The following is a 21968-nucleotide window of genomic DNA, read 5'->3' on the forward strand; positions in this document are numbered from 1 at the left end:
TTTGCGAGGAGAATCCCATATTTCTTGAAGAGGGGGCGATCCCAGGAAACCCTCCTTCCTCCTCGCTTCCACTTACGCTTCCGTCTCGCCACAATTCCCCACGCTCCCCATCTTCCTCACTCTTCCAGAAAACCCCCGCTCACCTTCTTCCTCACTCGTACAGAAAACGCCTGCTCCTCTTCTTCCACTCCTACAGAAAACCACATACCTCCTTCTTCCCCACTCGCACTGCCACTAGGCTCGTCTCTGGCTACTCTGCTCAAACCCATGAGCTCGGCGCGACACCCACAAGGAAAATGGATTCGGCTAGCCCCAGCGCCAAGAAGATGAGGCTCCTGCTAGCGGTGACACCCGTTGTAGATCCCGCACCCGGCATCGCGGGGAGAAGCGGCGAGCCCCCCCCCACACCCGGATCTGAGGAACCGGTAGAATATCCGGTGGACCACATCAGTGATCTCCCGGACCTCATCCTTGAGGAGATCATCTCGCTTCTCCCCCCAAGGATTGCTGCCGCACACAAGTCCTCTCAACTCGGTGGCGCCCTCTATGGCGCACCGCGCCCCTCAATCTCGATTGTTGTCAGATATCTATCCTTCCTGAATTTGATCTCCTCAGAGCCATCGTCTCCTCTCACCAGAAGGGCCCCGTTCAACGGCTCTGCATCCCGACACGCTACCTGCTGTCCATACCCGACACGGTGGACGCTTGGCTGACATCCCCTGAATTTGGAAAACTCCAGTAGTTTGAGTTCTACCATTACCATGAAAGTTTCATACTGCGAACACACCAAGAATTCGTGCCCACACAACCGTTGTCCATCTCGCGATTTTACTCCTCTCTCCACACCGCCACCTTCGCCCGGTGCCATCTGCCAGACGATTTGGTACAAATGCTTTGACTCCCACTGCTAAAAAAACTTTCTCTTGTGGTGGTTTATCTGTCAGAGGCCTCACTGCACAACATCATCCACTCCAGTTGCCTTGCCCTGGAGTGCTTGCTGATTGTTTGGGGAATAGAAATACCTATCAGTTGTCTCCAAATAAAGTCGCCTCATCTTAAAAGCATTGGAATTTGTTTTGAAGGACAGCAACTCATCATCGAAGATGCCCCTTCACTTCAAAGGTTGCTCCTTGATAATTGTTATAAACCTTTGCAAATAACTGTCGTCTCTGCGCCCAAACTGGAGACCTTGGGTGTAATTCGTGATCCGTTTAATGATCACAGGAAGTTGGTGTTTGGCTCCTCACTTTTTCAGGTACCATATATTATCATCTACACATTTGTAATCATAAGCTGCATTTTTCATTTGTGTGCATAAGTTTTATATCATCTTGGAGTACACTTTGGGTACTAATATTATGTTATATGCTCAATGAAGAGTTTGTCCATGGATAGCCTATCAATGCTGCTAGATTCTGTCAAGATCTTATATATCAGAATGTCTAGTTTTGATCTTAAATTGGCTTGCTGCGATGCTTTCGATCTCTGGAGAATTTATATATAGAGGTGATGATTCCATGCACATTGAAAGCCCGTATATGTCGTACTAGAATTAATTGTTTAGTTGTCGCTCTTTCGGCATACTCTTTTTTCAGACCTTAACTGTTTTCAATCTTCATGTCTACTTAGGTACTGCGACCACATGGAGAAAAACGTATAACCAATCGGTGGCGTAATAACCACCAGGATTTTCTCAGTTCTCATGACATTCGTTTGAGGACAATAACGATGGAAAGATATGCATCCAACCAGGCAAACAAAGGCTTTGTCACATTCTTCCTGTTGAATGTGAGGTTACTATTGTCCATGAGGCTTAAGTTTTACTGCAAGAGATTTCTCACGGACGGACACGTTGAACAGCAAAAAAAGAAGTTTCAGGTGGACAAATGGGCTTCTAAACGTGCTCGGCTTCTATTTACAACAAGTTGTAGTCATCCTGAAATAATTTTTTTTGCACAGGATGTTGATTTTATGGATCAGACCAATCCATTTGTTTGTGACTATGAAAAAGAGTGGTTGGGTTAGATGTTACTGCCATGTTCAATCTGGGTTTTGTCTAAAAATTTGATGAACAATTAATCCTTGGGCTTTTTGTACCGTTTGTAAGCTTGAGTTGCATGTTGTTGCCCTCGTACTCCCCTCCACACCTGCCACTACACTGCCGCATCTTCCACCTGCCACTACACTGCCGCATCTTCCCTTTGCGATGAAAATATCTGGGTCTATTTAAGTCTCCCTCCTTAAGCTTCGCCGGCTCGTCTGCTCCAGTGCCGGCAATCCCCGAATCCATGAATCCCAATCCCCATTCCCGCACCCCCTTCTTGCAAAGATGACGCCATGGAAACGCTTCGTGAAGGCCCGTACGATGGCCGCGTCCCCCCCGGAGCGCCGCCGCCTGCGCCGAGAGCGGGGCCGCCTACGCCGAAAGTGCCGCCGTATCCGCATTGAGCGCGGCTGCTCCAGCCAAGAGGGCGTCTGCGGCAGCTGACAGGGCAGGTGCTGCTGCGATGGCGGCTGCAAACATCGAGAGCGCTCGAGCTGCCGTCCGTGCCGCCGATGTCGCCCTGGCCTGGGTCGAGGCCATCCACGCCAAGATCGAGGACGCACACGCCAAGATATTCTAGGCCACCTTGGACTCCAGCATGCAACCCATGTCTGAAAAGGCGGCGGTGGCCATGGAGCACCTGCTTCCTCATGAGGTCACCGAGCAGGAGCTGCAGATCCAGGAGGCGGCAGAGATCGAGGAGCGTCGGGAGGAGAAGTTGCGCGTGCCCGAGGTCGAGGTAAAGAAGAGTCTATCCGTCGAGGAATTGGTGGTGGAGTACCAACGCGAGCTCTGGCGCTACCACTACTACGAGTACTACAACCTTGAGGGTGGCGCCGAGGAGGAGGAGGAGGGCGCAGAGTCCACCAATGGTGGCATGTTGCCAAGAAAAGTTATCGACGTCTCATCTCACACCGGCAATGCATAGGCCCGCGCGGCGACGGATTTGTTAAAATTACACAATGAGCGGATAACACCAGGGACCCAGCAACTCGCCCAGTTGTTTTTTTAGTTTCAGAGAAGGAGCTCAACTGCGCGCTGTGCGGGGGCTGTGGCCCATCTAGCCCACGCTTACGCTTTTATTTAAGCACATGACGAGCCCACTTGATATCTTTTTTCTTTCTGAAAATGGCTAGCCCAGTTCTTTTTTTGGAGAATACCAAAACCGAGGCCTACTTGCTTTTCTCAGCCCTGCTAGGCAGCAAATCTTTCAAGACGAGGAGGGAGGGATTTAAGTAGTAAGAAATGGGCTTCCCCAGAAAATGGGCTATAAGTTGTAAGAAATGGGCTGTAAAGTTTTAAACCAAAGCCAACCGGCAATTACATTAAAATATCATTTTTTCTGGATTTCTCTACTCTCTACCCTTATAAAAACCAAAGCCAACTGGCAATTACATTAAAATATCGTCTTTTCTCCCACAAGATAAACTACTCATACAAATGCATCTTCATGTTCCGTGCAACGCACGGGCATCCTGCTAGTTAAGATTTTAAATTTCATTCATTTTTTTGCAGAGAATTGTTTTTTGAATTTTATTTTGATATAATTTTTTAAAAATTATTTTTAACGTGACTCGAAATTTCGTGATTAAAAGAGTTCGGACCCCACCGAAATATGCAAAATTTCGTTGATTTTTTAGGAGTGCCCAGAATATATGGTCTGTAATGCTAATAAAAAGAACATGGGCTCAAATATCTTGGAGGCAACGGAACGTGTGCTGTTCATCAGGAGGCAATGGAACGCGTGTTGTTCATCGGGAGGCAACGGGATGCGTGCTGTTCATCAGGAGCCAACCGGCTTGGATGGAACAGCCGATGGCAATGAGGCCTGGCATACCGCAGAACGGAGGAAACGGCCTTGTGTTCGACCGACCACGGTCGAAACGGGATCCTGTTCATCGGGAGGGGTCTGGCATACCGCAAAACGGAGGAAACGGACCTCCTACGGTCGAAACGGAGTCTAGTTGATCGGGAGGGGTGTGGCATACCGCAAAACGGAGGAAACGGACTTGTGTTGGAGCGCTACGGTCGAAACGGGGGTCCTGTTCATCGGGAGGGGTGTGGCGTACCGCAAAAGGGACTCCACGGGATAATGTTCATCTCCACCGTCGACCTCCTCAAGCCTCCACGAGCTACTGTTCATCCACCGTCGACCTCCTCCAGCCTCCACCTGCGACTGTTCATCCACGGGCTCCTATTCATCCAGCCTCCACCGCGCGCACCTCCACCGGCTACTGTTCAACCAGCCCTCTCCACGGGGTCCTGTTCAACCACCCCTCCACGGGCTACTGTTCATCCAGCCCTCCACCGGCTACTGTTCAATCAGCCCTCCACGGGGTCCTGTTCATCCAGCCCTCCACGGGGTCCTGTTCATCCACCGGCTCGATCGACCGGGGTCCTGTTCATCCAGCGGCAACGACCTCTACTACCACGGGTTCCTGTTCATCCAACCCCCACCGGGAACTGTTCATCCAAACCCCCCAACAACGCTCACTGTTCATCCAGAGGCAGCATCGATCGGCTTCAGTTAGCAGCAGTAGCGAAGGAATCACTCAGGTTCAGTTAACAACAAGGTATTGATCGATCGCTCGGGCTCAGTAACGCGTAGCCTACAGTGCAGTCGCTCGGGTTCAGTAATGCATAGCCTACAGTGCAATCGCTCAGGTTCAGTTAGAGCCCAACGCCTCACTCGGGTTCAGTTAGAGCCCAACGCCTCGCACACACGCGCGTACGTACGAGAGAAACGTGCATTGCTCGTCCGTGACCACCCACCATAACCGGGAACTCCCCCGATATTTTCCTCGCCCTCGCTTCTACCACGGTTTTTTCTGTCATGGAAGGCCCAAAGAATGTCATGCAGCTGCGCCTCCAGCCCGCCCAGGACGAAAAGCCAATTTTCTGTCATGATTTTGTCATAGAAGTAGGAGCCCACCACATCTATGATGATACCGGGTTTTGTCACAATTATCGTCATAGAAGTGTCATAAGTATGATAGAAAAAAATTCGTTCGGCCCAAAATGTCACGAAAGTTTCTTTTTTTGTAGTGATAGTGTTTAGCTTACCTTCTGGATCATCCAACAACCATAGAGATGAAGGCTTAGGTCTAACACATGCCCCATTAGATTAGCAATTAGTATCCTCAAGTAGACTTTTGGTCCATGCTCAAGAAGCTATATAAAAAATTAGAAGGTAAGTACAGAAGTTTATGTCCGATTAATCTCACCATCCTTAATTAGAGACTAAAGATACAAAATTCTATAGGAATTGGAAGAAAAAAACTTTTTGATAACATAAGTGGGAAAGGCATGAGTGGCCAGTGTAAGGATGTGAGGCGTTGCTACCTCTTGAGCATGCGTTGGTTTTCCCTTGAAGAGGAAAGGGTGATGCAGCAAAGTAGCGTAATTATTTCCCTCAGTTTTGAGAGCCAAGGTATCAATCCAGTAGGAGACAACTCACAAGTCACCTAGTACCTGCACAAACAATCAAGAACCTTGCAACCAACGCAATAAAGGGGTTGTCAATCCCTTCACAGTCACTCGCAAAAGTGAGATCTAATCGAGATAGTAAAATAATATTTTTGGTATTTTTGTTGTATAGATTGGAAAGTAAAGATTGCAAAATAGTAAAAGAGATGCGATGTAAATAAAAGAGATGCAATATAATAGGAAAGAGACCCGGGGGCCATAGGTTCCACTAGTGGCTTCTCTCAAGATAGCATACGGTGGGTGAACAAATTACTGCCGAGCAATTGATAGAAAAGCGCATAGTTATGAAGATATCTAAGGCCATGATTATGAATATAGGCATCACGTCCGTGTCAAGTAGACCGAAACGATTCTGTATCTACTACTATTACTCCACACATCGACCGCTATCCAGCATGCATCTAGAGTATTAAGTTCATAAGAACGGAATAACGCATTAAGAAAGATGACATGATGTAGAGGGACAAACTCAAGCAATATGATATAAACCCCACCTTTTTATCCTCGATGGCAACAATACAATATGTGCCTTGCTGCCCCTACTGTCACTGGGAAGGACACCGCAAGATTGAACCCAAAGCTAAGCACTTTTCCCATTGCAAGAAAGATCAATCTAGTAGGGCAAACTAAACCGATAATTCGAAGAGACTTGCAAAGATATCAAATCATGCATATAAGAATTCAGAGAAGAACCAAATAATATTCATAGATAATCTTTTTCATAAATCCACAATTCATCGGATCTCGGCAAACACACCGCAAAAGAGTATTACATCGGATAGAACTCCAAGAACATCGAGAAGAACTTTGTATTGAGAATCAAAGAGAGAGAGGAAGCCATCTAGCTAATAACTATGGACCCGAAGGTCTGTGGTAAACTACTCACGCTTCATCGGAGAGGCAATGGTGTTAATGTAGAAGCCCTCCGTGATCGATTCCCCCTCCGGCAGATCGCCGGAAAAGGCACCAAGATGGGATCTCACGGGTACGGAAGGTTGCGGCGGTGGAAAAGTGGTTTCGTGGCTCTCCCTGATGTTTCTAGGGTATAAGAGTATATATAGGAGAAAGAAGTACGTCAGTGGAGCTACGAGGGGCCCATGAGGGTGGGGGCGCGCCTACCCCCTGGGCGCGCCCTCCTGCCTCATGGCTTCCTTGTGGAGTTCCAGACTTCGACTCCAAGTCTTCTGGATTGCTTTCGGTCCAAAAAAGGATCATCACGAAGGTTTCATTCCGTTTGGAATTAGTTTGGTATTCCTTTTCTGCAAAACTCTAAAATAGGCAAAAAACAGAAACTAGCACTGGGCCTCCGGTTAATAGGTTAGTCCCAAAAATAATATAAAAGAGCATATTAAAGCCCATTAAACATCCAAAACAGATAATATAATAGCATGGAACAATAAAAAATTGTAGATACGTTGGAGACGTATCAAGCAACCCCAAGCTTAATTCCTGCTCGTCCTTGAATAGGTAAATGATAAAAACAGAATTTTTTATGTGGAATGCTACCTAACAAAATTATCAATGTAATTTTCTTTATTGTGGCAAGAATGTTCAGATCCGAAAGATTCAAGACAAAAGTTTAATATTGACATAAAAATAATAATACTTCAAGCATACTAACAAAGTAATAATGTCTTCTCAAAATAACATGGCCAAAGAAAGCTATGCCTACAAAATCATATAGTCTGGTTATGCACTATCTTCATCACACAAAGTATTTAATCATGCACAACCCTGATGACAAGCCAAGCAATTGTTTCATACTTTAGTATTCTCAAACTTTTTCAACTTTCACGCAATACATGAGCGTGAGCAATGGACATAGCACTATAGGTGGAATAGACTGGTGGTTGTGGAGAAGAAAAAAAGGAGCAAGATGGTCTCACATCAACTAGGCGTATTAATGGGCTATGGAGCTGCCCATCAATAGATATCAATGTGAGTGAGTAGGGATTGCCATGAAACGGATGCACTAGAGCTATAAATGTATGGAAGCTCAACAAAATAAACTAAGTGGGTGTGCATCCAACTTGCTTGCTCATGAAGACCTAGGGCATTTTGAGGAAGCCCATCATTGGAATATAGAAGCTAAGTTCTATAATGAAAAATTCCCACTAGTATATGAAAGTGACAACATAGGAGACTCTCTATCCTGAAGATCATGGTGCTAATTTGAAGCACAAGTGTGGAAAAAGGATAGTAGCATTGCCCCTTCTCTATTTTTCTTTCATTTTTTTATTTGGGCCTTTCTCACTCTTTTTTATGGCCTTTTTTTATTTTTATTTTATTTTTCGTCCGGAGTCTCATCCCGACTTGTGGGGGAATCATAGTCTCCATCATCCTTTCTTCACTGGGACAATGCTCTAATAATGAAGATCATCACACTTTTATTTACTTACAACTCAAGAATTACCACTCAATACTTAGAACAAAATACGACTCTATGTGAATGCCTCCGGCGGTGTACAGGTATGTGCAATGATTCAAGAGTGACATGTATGAAAAATTATGAATGGTGGCTTTGCCACAAATACGATGTCAACTACATGATCATGCAAAGCAATATGACAATGATGGAGCGTGTCATAATAAACGGAACGGTGGAAAGTTGCATGGCAATATATCTCGGAATGGCTATGGAAATGCCATAATAGGTAGGTATAGTGGCTGTTTTGAGGAAGGTATATGGTGGGTGTATGGTACCGGCGAAAGTTGCGCGGTACTAGAGAGGCTAGCAATGGTGGAAGGGTGAGAGTGCGTATAATCCATGGACTCAACATTAGTCATGAAGAACTCACATACTTATTGCAAAAATCTATTAGTTATCAAAACAAAGTACTACGTGCATGCTCCTAGGGGGATAGATTGATAGGAAAAGACCATCGCTCGTCCCCGACCGCCACTCATAAGGAAGACAATCAATAAATAAATCATGCTCCAACTTCATCACATAACGGTTCACCATACGTGCATGCTATGGGAATCACAAACTTTAACACAAGTATCTCTCAAATTCACAACTACTCTACTAGCATGACTCTAATATCACCATCTTCATATCTCAAAACAATCATAAAGAATCAAACTTCTCATAGTATTCAATGCACTTTATATGAAAGTTTTTATTATACCCATCTTGGATGCCCATCATATTAGGACTAATTTTATAACCAAAGAAAATTACCATAATGTTCTAAAAGAGTCTCAAAATAATATAAGTGAAGCATGAGAGATCAATAATTTCTATAAAATAAAACCACCACCGTGCTCTAAAAGGATATAAGTGAGGCACTAGAGCAAAATTATCTAGCTCAAAAGATATAAGTGAAGCACATAAAGTATTCTAATAAATTCCGATTCATGTGTGTCTCTCCCAAAAGGTGTGTACAGAAAGGATGATTGTGGTAAACTAAAAATCAAAGACTCAAATCATACAAGATGCTCCAAGAAAAACACATATCATGTGGTGAATAAAAATATAGCCTCAAGTAAAGTCACCGATAGACGAAGACGAAAGAGGGGATGCCTTCCGGGGCATCCCCAAGCTTAGGCTTTTGGTTGTCCTTGAATTTTACCTTGGGGTGCCTTGGTCTTCCCCAATCTTAGGCTCTTGCCACTCCTTATTCCAAAATCCATCAAATCTTTACCCAAAAACTTGAAAACTTCACAACACAAAACTTCAACAGAAAATCTCATGAGCTCCGTTAGTATAAGAAAATAAACCACCAATTTAAGGTACTATAATGAACTCATTATTTATTTATATTTGTGTTAAACCTACTATATTCCAACTTCTCTATGGTTCATACCCCCCGATACTACTCATAGATTCATCAAAATAAGCAAACAACACACGAAAAACAGAATCTGTCAAAAAACTGAACAGTCTGTAGCAATCTGTAACTTTTGAATACTTCTGTAACTCCCAAAATTCTGAAGTAAATTAGTGGACGTGAGGAATTTGTCTATTAATCATCTGCAAAAATAATCAACCTAAAATCACTCTCCAGTAAAAAATGACAGCTAATCTCGTGAGCGCAAAAGTTTCTGTTTTTTACAGCAAGATCGCAAAGACTTCACCCAAGTCTTCCCAAAGGTTCTACTTGGCACAAACACTAATTAAAACATAAAATCACATCTAAAAAGAATCTAGATGAATTATTGATTACTAAACAGGAGAAAAATCAAAGAACAAAAATAAAATTGGGTTGCCTCCCAACAAGCGCTATCGTTTAACGCCCCTAGCTAGGCATAAAAACAAGAATAGATCTAGGTATTGCCATCTTTGATATGCAATCCATAAGTGGCTCTCATAATAGATTCATAAGGCAATTTAATTTTCTTCCTAGGAAAGTGTTCCATGCCTTTCCTTAATGGAAATTGGAATCTAATATTTCCTTCTTTCATGTCAATAATTGCACCAATCGTTCTAAGGAAAGGTCTACCAAGAATAATAGGACATGTAGGATTGCAATCTATATCAAGAACAATGAAGGCACATAATTCCTATTTGCAACAATAAGAACATCATTAATCCTTCCCATATGTTTCTTAATTGTGGAATCCGCAAGATGCAAATTTAAAGAACAATCATCAAATTCACGGAAACCTAGCACATCACACAAGGTTTTTGGAATCGTGGAAACACTAGCACCCAAATCACACAAAGCATAACATTCATAATCTTTAATATTAATTTTAATAGTAGGTTCCCACTCATCATAAAGTTTTCTAGGGATAGAAACTTCTAGTTCAAGCTTTTCTTCATAGGATTGCATTAAAGCATCAACGATATGTTTAGTAAAAGCTTTATTTTGATTATAAGCATGAGGAGAATTTAACACGGATTGCAACAAGGAAATACCATCTATCAATGAGAAATTATCATAATTAAATTCCTTGAAATCCAAAATAGTGGGTTCATTGCCATGTAAAGTTTTTACCTCTTCAATCCCACTTTTATTAATTTTTGCATCAAGATCTAAAAACTCTGAATCATTGGGACGCCTTTTAACTAAAGTTGACTCATCTCCAGTCCCAACTTTATCAAGATTCATATTGGAAAACAAAGATTTAATAGTAGTCACATCAATCACTTTTAGATCTTCAGCATTATTATCATGAAAACTAGAAGAACACGCTTTCACAAAGCAATCTTTTTTAGCACGCATCCTAGCAGTTCTTTCTTTGCACTCATCAATGGAAATTCTCATGGCTTTGAGAGACTCATTGATGTCATGCTTAGGTGGAATAGATCTAAGTTTCAAAGAATCAACATCAAGAGAAATTCTATGCACGTTCCTAGCCAACTCATCAATCTTAAGCAATTTTTCTTCAACCAAAGCATTGAAATTCTTTTGCGAACTCACAAATTCTTTAACACTAGTCTCAAAATCAGAGGGCGTCTTATTAAAATTTCCATAAGAGTTGTTGTAGGAATTACCATAATTATTAGAGGAATTACTAGGAAACGGCCTAGAATTAAAGTTTCCTCTATACGTGTTGTTACCAAAATTGTTCCTACCAACAAAATTCACATCCATAGATTCATTATTATTCTCAATCAAAGTGGACAAAGGCATATCATGAGGATCAGAAGAAACACTTTTATTAGCAAACAATTTCATAAGTTCATCCATCTTTCCACTCAAAACATTAATCTCTTCAATCCCATGAACTTTTTTACTAGTGGATCTTTCGGTGTGCCATTGAGAATAATTAACCATAATATTGTCTAGGAGTTTAGTAGCTTCTCATAAAGTCATTTCCATAAAAGTGCCTTCCGCGGCCGAATCTAAAAGATTTCTAGAAGCAAAATTCAATCCGACATAAATTTTTTGTATAATCATCCACTAATTCAAACCATGTGTAGGGAAATTATGTATCATTAATTTCATCCTCTCCCAAGCTTGTGCAACATGCTCATGATAAAGTTGCTTACAATTCATAATATCATTCCTAAAAGAGAGGATCTTAGCGGGAGGAAAAGAGTTAGAGATAAAATCATCTTTGCACTTATTCCATGAATCAATACTATTTTTAGGCAAAGAAGAGAACCAAGTTTTAGCAGGATCACTAAGAGAAAACAGAAATAGCTTCAATTTAGCAATATCATTATCCACATCTTTCTTCTTTTGCATATCACACAAATCAACAAAGTTGTTTAGATGGGTAGCGGCATCTTCACTAGGATGGCCAAAAAATTGATCTTTCATAACAAGATTCAACAAAGCGGTATTAATTTCACAAGATTCAGTATCGGTAGTAGGAGCAATCAGAGTGCTAATAAAATCATTGTTGTTGGTATTGGAAAAGTCACACAATTTAGTATTATCTTGAGCCATCGTGACAAACAATCAATCCAACACACAAGCACACAAGAAGCAAGCAAAAAGAGACAAACGGAAGAGGGGCAAAGAAATGGCAAAGGTTTTCGATAATCATTTTAGAAGTGGGGGAGAGGAAAACGAGAGGCGAATGGCAAATAATGTAATGCGAGGGAGAAGAGTTTATGATGGGTACTTGGTATGTCTTGACTTGGCGTAGATCTCCCCGGCAACGGCACCAGAAATCCTTCTTGCTACCTCTTGAGCATGTGTTGGTTTTCCCTTGAAGAGGAAAGGGTGATGCAGCAAAGTAGCGTAATTATTTCCCTCAATTTTGAGAACCAAGGTATCAATCCAGTAGGAGACAACGCACAAGTCACCTAGTACCTGCACAAACAATCAAGAACCTTGCAACCAACGTGATAAAGCGGTTTTCAATCCCTTCACGGTCACTCGCAAAAGTGAGATCTAATAGAGATAGTAAAATAAATATTTTTGGTATTTTTGTTGTATAGATTGGAAAGTAAAGATTGCAAAATAGTAAACGAGATGCGATGTAAATAAAACAGATGCAATACAATAGGAAAGAGACCCGGGGGCCATATGTTTCACTAGTGGCTTCTCTCAAGATAGCATGTATTACGGTGGGTGAACAAATTACTATCGAGCAATTGATAGAAAAGCGCATAGTTATGAAGATATCTAAGGCAATGATCATGAGTATAGGCATCACGTCCGTGTCAAGTAGACGGAAATGATTATGCATCTACTAGTATTACTCCACACGTCGACCGCTATCCAGCATGCATCTAGAGTATTAAGTTCATAAGAACGGAGTAACGCATTAAGCAAGATGACATGATGTAGAGGGATAAAGTCAAGAAATATGATAAAAACCCCATCTTTTTATCCTCGATGGCAACAATACAATGCGTGCCTTGCTGCCCCTACTGTCACTGGGAAAGGACACCGCAAGATTGAACCCAAAGCTAAGCACTTCTCCCATTGCAAGAAAGATCAATATAGTAGCCCAAACTAAACAGATAATTCGAAGAGACTCGCAAAGATATCAAATCATGCATATAAGAATTCAGAGAAGAACCAAATAATATTCACAGATAATGTTGTTCATAAATCCACAATTCATCGGATCTCGGCAAACACACCGCAAAAGAATATTACATCGGATAGATCTCCAAGAACATCAAGGAGAACTTTGTATTGAGAATCAAAGAGAGAGAAGAAGCCATCTAGCTAATAACTATGGACCCGAAGGTTTGTGGTAAACTACTCATGCTTCATCGGAGAGGCAATGGTGTTGATGTAGAAGCCCTCCGTGATCGATTCCCCCTCCGGCAGATCGCGGGAAAAGACCACAAGATGGGATCTCACGGGTACAGAAGGTTGCGGCGGTGGAAAAGTGGTTTCGTGGCTCTCCCTGATTTTTCTAGGGTATAAGAGTATATATAGGCGAAAGAAGTACGTCGGTGGAGCTACAAGGGGCCCACGAGGGTGGGGGGCGCACCTACCCCCCCTCGGCGCGCCCTCCTGCCTCGTGGCTTCCTCGTGGAGTTCCAAACTTCGACTCCAGGTCTTCTGGATTGCTTTCGGTCCCAGAAAGATCACCGCGAAGGTTTCATTCTGTTTGGACTCTGTTTGGTATTCCTTTTCTGCAAAACTCTAAAATCGGTTAAAAAAACAGAAACTGGCACTGGGCCTCCGGTTAATAGGTTAGTCCCAAAAATAATATAAAAGAGCATATTAAAGCCCATTAAATATCCAAAACAGATAATATAATAGCATGGAACAACAAAAAATTATAGATACATTGGAGACGTATCAGGCGTGATTTCTTTATATAGCATAACTATCTCTCCAGTAGTTGTTTCGTCAAGTTTCTGCCGTATAAAGTAGCTCCCGATTGGGTCAGCACTACAATGTCAAATACAACAAAGGGTAATGGACCGTTTACCATATAAGGTCGCAATTTCATCCAGGGATGCATAGCACAATAGGAGGCATAACCTTAAGAATATACTGATTGAAACTGATGCTTAGTACTTGTGTTATCTTAATAAGGTAAGTATGAAGATAAGGTTGCATGAGTTATATGCACCTGAGAGCAGGCACGTGAACCTTGACATTGATGAGCCGCATAGACTGGTTTACCGGATCCTTGATCCGGTGAAGAAGTGAATAGAACTGAGAATTCCTAGGAGCATTTATATTTGGCACATAGCCCCCAGAACATGCCATCTCAATGTCAAGAGCATAATGATTCTTCAAAGCCTCAAGGGACTGACGCCATAGTCTGCAGGATAGTTCCTGATCTGGGTCAATCAACGCACGAAGGCATGCCTCCCGCATCGCCGTCATATTAGCAAATTACTAGGCACAATCCTTGACGAACATGATGATGATTGTGCACGCAAATCTTCCATGACATCCATATATTGTAGTGGATTTTGGGAGTGTAGCGTGGTATAATCCTTCACTACACTCTTTGTAGAGGCAAGAGAGTTCATAGGCAGAAATGGATCTATGTATGTCTCGCCAATTTGGGGCAACTTCTGATTGTGTAGGGTCGACTCTTCTTCGCTCTTTGGATCATCCTGAAAAGGAAACAACAATTTATTATTTCCATTACGGGGAGCACTCATGGTGCAAATATTTCCAATAGGTAAAACAACAATGATAACGAACAACAACCAACAGTTACTCGCTCATGATCATAAGGTAGTTTCAATGGTAAATTACATCCATATGTCAGATGTATGATACTGGTCATTGCTCACTGCTCAGTGGATCACACTGAGTGTAGAGTCCACGACAATAAAATTTCCTCAATGCAAATTTTATCTACAACAATCAGTATTTCAACTTTCAAGACAATAACAAAAACTGAAAAATATTTGGGTTTTTCGGGCAAAGAATTATCATGTCGTGTAATATAGCACAAATATAGTGTTGCCAGATTAAAATCAAGAAAATTGTAGGTAAATTTAGCAATACAATCAACCAATCACACAACATCACTTTTAATCATGCTAAACCAATTTGTCCTGTAAACTTAAATTTTTTAAAAGAGTTGAACAGAAGTAGTGGAGAGCACTAGTGCAGTGTAACTTCCATCTCAATCGACTGATTAATCTAGTAATTGAGCAAATTGCAAGGAAACAATTTCAAGCATAATATAAGGAATGCATGGTGCTCGTCACTATGTTCAACTCATAGCACCAAGACACAATTGAGACAAAAATTTCTCACAAATACTCCCTCAGTCTCGAAATAAGTGACTCAACTTTACACTAACTTTGTAATAAAGATAGTACAAAGTTGAGTCCCTTATTTTGGGACGGAGGGAATATAAATGAAGGAGGTGATTCACCATCGTTTGATAAGAAAAGCATCATCCATGAGCTCGCGATCATGCAAGCGACATCCCGCCCGTATGGTACCATTGGCTCCTCCCTTATCTAGGCATGCGCGTGGTGGGAATGTCGTAATGCAAGAAAAGCATGCCAACACATTGTCACAGTGTACCACGAACAATGCAGAATGTATCACAATCTTTGCCTTTCGAAATTCATGGGGAAGGCGTCTCTCATCGTGGAGTATGGTGAGATAAATAAATTGGGAGCAAGGCACTTAAAAAACGGGGAGAGATCTCGGCGAAAGATGCAAATTATAAGAGATGAGAACAATCCAGCAAAAAATACTGTTGATTAAATGCAAGGCCTCATCATGGGTCAATTTGATTGTTTATGGACTAACCACCTAAGTGAAAAATCATTACGTATCCTTCAAAAGGTATTTCATATCCTAACACAAATGTATGGTTGCTCGTGTTATTTGGAGAAAATGAAAATCTTCTACCTCGAGGACTACAAGCACAACATAGATAGCGAGGGTCATATCTCTAGAGACCTAAACTTTACTTCTTCGTAACCTATCCCAAAAACAAGCATGGCAATACTTTTTAGATTGACAAGGAACAAGAATAAAAAGAACAGGATATTGAGGTCTATTTCTAGAAATTCAGATGGTTGAGTCACAAATTTATGATCAACCTTCTTTATCGTGACTCTGGTGTAACCTTAGTTGTTCACCAAACACTGGCCTTAGATCTCCGATGGATAGTTTCCGTATGAGTATTAGGAAGATTATGTGGAGATCTATAATCGATGGGCAATGAGAAATGGAATACAATAACTCAACATGAAGCATACATGGCGCAAGTAGGGGGAGGACTGTGACTTGTGAATAAGAGAATACAAGAGAGGACTACCAATAGAGGCAACAATTTCGATGCAGACAAGGTCAGGAAACTATGAGATCAAGGGAGATGCAATTGAATTTATTTATTTATTGAGGGGGAGATGCAATTTAATAGGAGGGAGCAAAGCTATCACTACCCACTCATGGCCATGATGGGCCGCCTAAGGTAGTGTGCACGGTTTGGGATGTAGGAATATTTTTGGCCTACCAATTCACACATCTCTATAGTCATACTAAGGCACTAAGCACACCAAACGAAATCGTAAAAAAATTTGAGAGATGACTCACAACATTGATTTAGTTTATGATTGCTACACCAAATTAGGGTTTGGTTGGACACTAAATTTAAGTGAGCATGGTTGCAGTTAGCAAGCAGTGACCTTCAACGGGGAATGACCATGGAGAGGCTTGTGATGCTAAAATCAATATAAATTCTCTATGGGTGGATGTGGTAAATTCTATAGTGGCATCATCGTAGTTGAGAAATTTTTAGCATGTCACATCAGGATTTTGTTCCTCGTGAATAGTTAGTATCTTGAGTTTTATATGAAATAATTGAAGTGATGATGGTGTATTAAGTCGCGTACAAGGTATGTTCCATACATGCCATTGGTCTTATAAAGTCGCCTTGTTATAAGATGTTTTGTAGAAGCAAACCCTGATATTGCCATGAATATCATAACCTCTATAATGAAAACTAAAATATGGAGCAGAATGTATACTTGTCATTTTCTAAAATAAAAGTATTAACACTAAGTCAAACCATCGACTATACTTCATTCTTTGCCATGAATTATTGTATTCCAATTGAAGCAATTTCTTGTAGTGCTTTTGTACCATGACATTTTTAACAAGGGAATTTTTAATCAATTTTCATAAAGAGTTTCTATGAAGGGGTTTTGTAGAGAGATAAACGCACCATCGGTCACTCAACTCTCACGAGATGAGCACATTGGTGACACTTCTCTCAAAATGTGATGAACCGTTCACATTGGTTTATTTCACGAGTGAACTGGTCACTCCACCATTTCCATAACGGGGTCAACGTGGCGTGCTAACTTAGCATGAGGCCCACAATGCAATCGCTCGGGAGGGTTTTAACTTGTAGAAAATATAATGGGAAGAAGTTGAGCTCCCTTTCGCCTTGATTTCCAAATAGAGCATCAAAATCCTAACCCTATGGAGGCGACACGGCGCCGGCAGTGGAAGGTACCTTGCACGGCTGTGTGGACCATGTCGGTTAGGCGTCGTAGGCTAGACTAGGAGGAGCAGGCGTGACCACCGGTGGCATCTCCCCTCCCCCTCCCTGTCCCTCCGTTGTTTGGTGAGATGGGTGGCGCCAGTGGGTAGAAGCACGCGAGGGAGGAATGGAAACCGAAGGCTTTGTGGTACTGGTGATTGAAGACAAGTTCTCAGGTAATTAATCCAAGTCCTTTATCAAGCATCTATGCATGACTACTCAGGTTTTGCTCAGAAAGATTTCAATTTTAGGAGTTGTCAGAATTCGACTTTCGGCTACCACAATACCATTTCGATACCTAGTTCAATGGTGTGGAGTGCAAGGCGGACAAATGCATTCACCTACTTCTCCCTTCTCGTCGTGTGGCAAAATAAGGCAGTGACATCATCCGAGGGCTTTTGGGGTGCCAATTTGACATAAATTGTTTGATCTCATCCCAAAATGTTTTTGACAAAATCAAATCCAGCAGTTAATATTCTGTCAAAAAGAACAAAGGAACATGATATCAATTTGATATCATGTTGTGTCTAGCAGTGAATCAAGTCTAGATGTGAGTGTTCAGTACAATGAGTTGGCCTGATCCATGTTCTCCTATTTGAAATTGAGCACATGTAGTTTGTTACTGAATTAATTTGATGGTGTTGGCCTCTTCATCTACGTCGTCGAGGGAGGCAAAGGCAGCCTCGCTGCAACTTGGCGGCAGCGCGACGGCAGCCTAGTGCCTGATCGCCTCAGCCTGTGCAGTGGAAAGAGATGTAGTGAGTACCGCTCGGTCGAGCTGTTGTTATGCACAACGTGATCTCCTATTCATGCACGATGAGCATAGACGCTTCATACGCAGGTGTTAGCAACCCAAAAATCACCTTCTTGGCAGGAAATAACTTTTCCTGCTCACTGTCAACAACTTTATTGCACAGTTGTGCCTACATCACCTCGAGCGCTTCCTCTTCCCCGGCAACTTCCTGCTCAATCTCCCAGCATTTAGCAGAGAGCTCTCACGCCGTCGGCTTGATGTCGGAGAAGTTGTAGTATCCACCCATGCTAGAAGAGGATTTGGATGTGCCGAACTTGGAGCGGGGCATGCCACATGAGAAGTCACCCATCCCGAGCACTGGGCGATGGTGCCATTGCGGAGCCGTCCACTAATGGAGACCCACGAGGTGAAAAGCTTCCTCACCATTCTGCCAAATGAGAGGAGGACTGAGCAATGGTGTTGCTTGGCTATGGCAAAATCATGCAGACCAACGTCATTATAAAGTGAGGTGGCCATGGCAGGAGCGGGAGAGGGTGATGGCGGGAAAAGAGCATTGTGAGAATGGGCGATGGCGGGAAGATCAAAATGGAATTAGTGGGTGATTATGAGAAGGCGCAGTGGACATGGGGGCACTGCCGCGTGTATCCTCTGCCAACATGCGTATGAGCGGCGGAGTAGAGAAGAGATGTAGAGATGAGAGAGATTACAAAGGAGGCTTTGCAAAAGAGTCCCCCCCTATGATTAAACTCAAGGTGTGCATTCCAAAAAGGTGAACGCGAAGTAAAATTCCCCTGAGTTCAGCTTGTCTCCACGGCGTTTTCTGGAAACTAAACACCTCCTAAGCGACCGCACTATGGGCCCCATGCTGAGTCAACACGCCACGTCCACATAGATAATGGTTGGGAACGACCGAGTGACCAATGCGCTCATAAAACATCCCAAAGTGATCGGTTCATCACATTTTGAGAGAAGAATGGCCAATGTGCTCATCTTGCGAGAATTCAATGACCAATGGTCTGTTTATCTCTTTTTTAGATATTAATTCATATGAAGTATATACACTCCTTCAAAACGTATCATAAGGAATGACTTAGGAACTACACAAATATTTCGTTTCCCTTGATTCACTAGGCTTTGCGTCCGAATGTATGCTTCAAATGAGTGATATGTAGTTTCTTTCTAGGAACAATTATCATCTTGACGACACCCTTAGCTCTTCAAATCTCTTATCAGTTGAATCTCACAACTAAACACAATCACTTAACTCGATACATTATTCATCATTACAACACAATGTCTATTAATGTTACATAAGTTCCCGACTGATTTGGAATGTTCTACAATACGCATCAATTTGGATGTTCTAAAGGGAGCTCACTTAAGCTTGGGGTTAATGATGCTCGATGTCTCTCACATCATAGAACAAGGCTTGCATCCTTGGTAGCGGATAATTGCATAACTGTGACTCGCAGAGGAGCTTCCATGTACTACCCATATTGATACATCTGAAGCAAGCTTCAGTAGAAGCTTGTTGATACACAACAAACAAGTAGAATGTTGGCCCAGAACTCATAATCCAAATGCGGCCATCCCATCTGGTATAACCATACAAGATATTCAATTACACTTGAATAGAATTGATACCATTCAAATCATCTTGATACATGTTTTACTTATTAATATAGTAACAACATGCATGGATACATGGTTTATGCCCTCGGTATCTAATCACAGAGTTGCAATCACTACAACTAGCCACCACTTTTGACCACACAAGATGATATCTTGGTGCTTCCTTCGTAGAGCACAATATTTTAATTAATCAATGCAATTGGACCAACTAAAATACTAAGCACTGACGGTTGAACCACCACGCGCGCTAACAAGTAGGCTCTGGGAATCGAAGCATGACTTTGAGGTTTCTTTCATCCTTTGGACATTTTGAGAAATAAGGCTTCGAGGACCAAGCCATGCCATATATTAGGAATACCCCCAAAAGTAGGTTGTCAGCATTTAAGCATCACTTTAAGGCATTGCTCGTGTTCCTATGGAGGATTTTGACTCTTGATGCCTTTGTGAACTTTAACTTTACATACTTGGGTTAATAGTACGCATCCAAGTAGTTTGTTTACCCCTTTTGATCAACTGGGGGTGCCTTTAGAGGTTGTGCTTTATTAACCATGAATGGGATAACCTTTATTGTCTCACTTCAAGTGCTTCATGTTTCTTTAAAGAATGGTGTCAATGACACTGGAAGCACATCCTAAGAGACAAGCACGAGGCCTATGACTCAATGTTTGTCATGATGATCTGGTCCCTATGGCATGAGCGGAAATCCAGGGTCTCCCTGAATATGTTGATTGGTAGCAAGCCCTTGTCACAATTCACACACGAAATGAAGAGGAGAAGAACCAGACACAACTATTTTTTAAAACGTTAAGAGAAAATCTAAGCTGATTGCAGTAATCGAGCACTTTGCAGGAATGGGTACTTGGTTATAGTGCATAGATAGAACAACCAAATATATATTGATCTAGTGTCATGAGGTGGTCCACCCCTGTTGATGGCCTGGAGTCTGAAATGTGCTCCAAACCAGTGCGGTTCTACGATTTATGATTCCATCCCCAACCCATCACCTAGCACTTTCACTTCACGCTGAGGCCGTCGATGGAGCTACCACCAGCCGATTGCGCAATCGTAACCCCCATCTTTATGTTACTTAAGATACATGCATTTCAGGATCCTCCATGTGTGCTTCAACCATCATATCACCAGCACTTGCCTCGCCACCCGCCACCAATTATAAGGGGAAATTGATATCCCCCCAGCTTTGTTGGTGCCTTGAGGATTTGTTATTTCTTCGGTTGTAACATGTTGTTTTGCCCCATCAACCTTAGACCTTGAGTATTTGACATTTTATATTATTATTTTCTTTGACACTGTCTCAATATGCGAGGCAATACTCGGTCAGAAATGTCCCTAGTAATCTTTGTTCCCCACCCAACCTTTTTGCATCTCCTAATCTCCTCTTGTTAGACCACACTAGAGCAGACCATGCGTCAAGGTCTCCAAGATGAAGGCAACAATGCCCCCTAGGGTGAGGGAGGACATAGAGGTGTTGGAGAACGCACATCGCAAAATGGGCAGTGACTACGGTGAGGTTTGTGTGGGGTCAACTCCTTGTGTGTGACCTTATCTCCTTATAACGATTATCGATAGGCAATAAACCATTGCTCGAGAATGTAGTAAACAGAGATGGTTGCTGCAACCATTTCGGCAATGAGTGCGACAAGGTCATTGTCAGAGAGAGGTACACATGGCTCCCATGTGACATCGACACATCAATGTGACATCAACACATCAAGAGACATCTTTCGCCCTTTGCGATTTGTCTCGATGTACCGTTGGTGCAGTATACTAAACGCGGATCGAGATACCTCCTTTGGCCATCGAATTCGTGGACAGTATACCCCTAGCTTAGTTAGAATTGGCCGGATGAAATTAGAGAAGGGATTTTTCGTGCACGTCGTTGCCCAGGTCGCCGCATCCATGCATCTAGGTCGCCACCACTGTGCCTCATCTGCATCAGAGGTAGTGCGGGATCAAAAACTAAAGTGATCTTTACTAATCTGCATTGTTGGCCTGATTAGAAGATCTTCCATTTCACCAGGAAGGCTACTTCTGACCCATTAAGGAAGAAGACAAGCGATCCAACAACCATTCTCTAAGACAAATGGCCCAACACCAGGATATTTTCTTTTGTCTCCTTGTTTTGGCGGGAACACGAGACTCTTTTCCCTTAGGAGAGAGCACCGAAGGATATGTATTAGTCTTGAAAAC

At 42.4% G+C, this 21968-nt stretch overlaps 1 pseudogene; it reads right to left on the reverse strand.

Moving 5' to 3' along the window:
• The window catches only part of LOC109784971 (uncharacterized), a 180028-nt pseudogene that overhangs the window by 51154 nt on the left and 106906 nt on the right, over window positions 1-21968 (reverse strand).

The sequence above is a fragment of the Aegilops tauschii genome, chromosome 2, assembly GCF_002575655.3.
Source record: "Aegilops tauschii subsp. strangulata cultivar AL8/78 chromosome 2, Aet v6.0, whole genome shotgun sequence".
NCBI lineage: Eukaryota > Viridiplantae > Streptophyta > Magnoliopsida > Poales > Poaceae > Aegilops > Aegilops tauschii.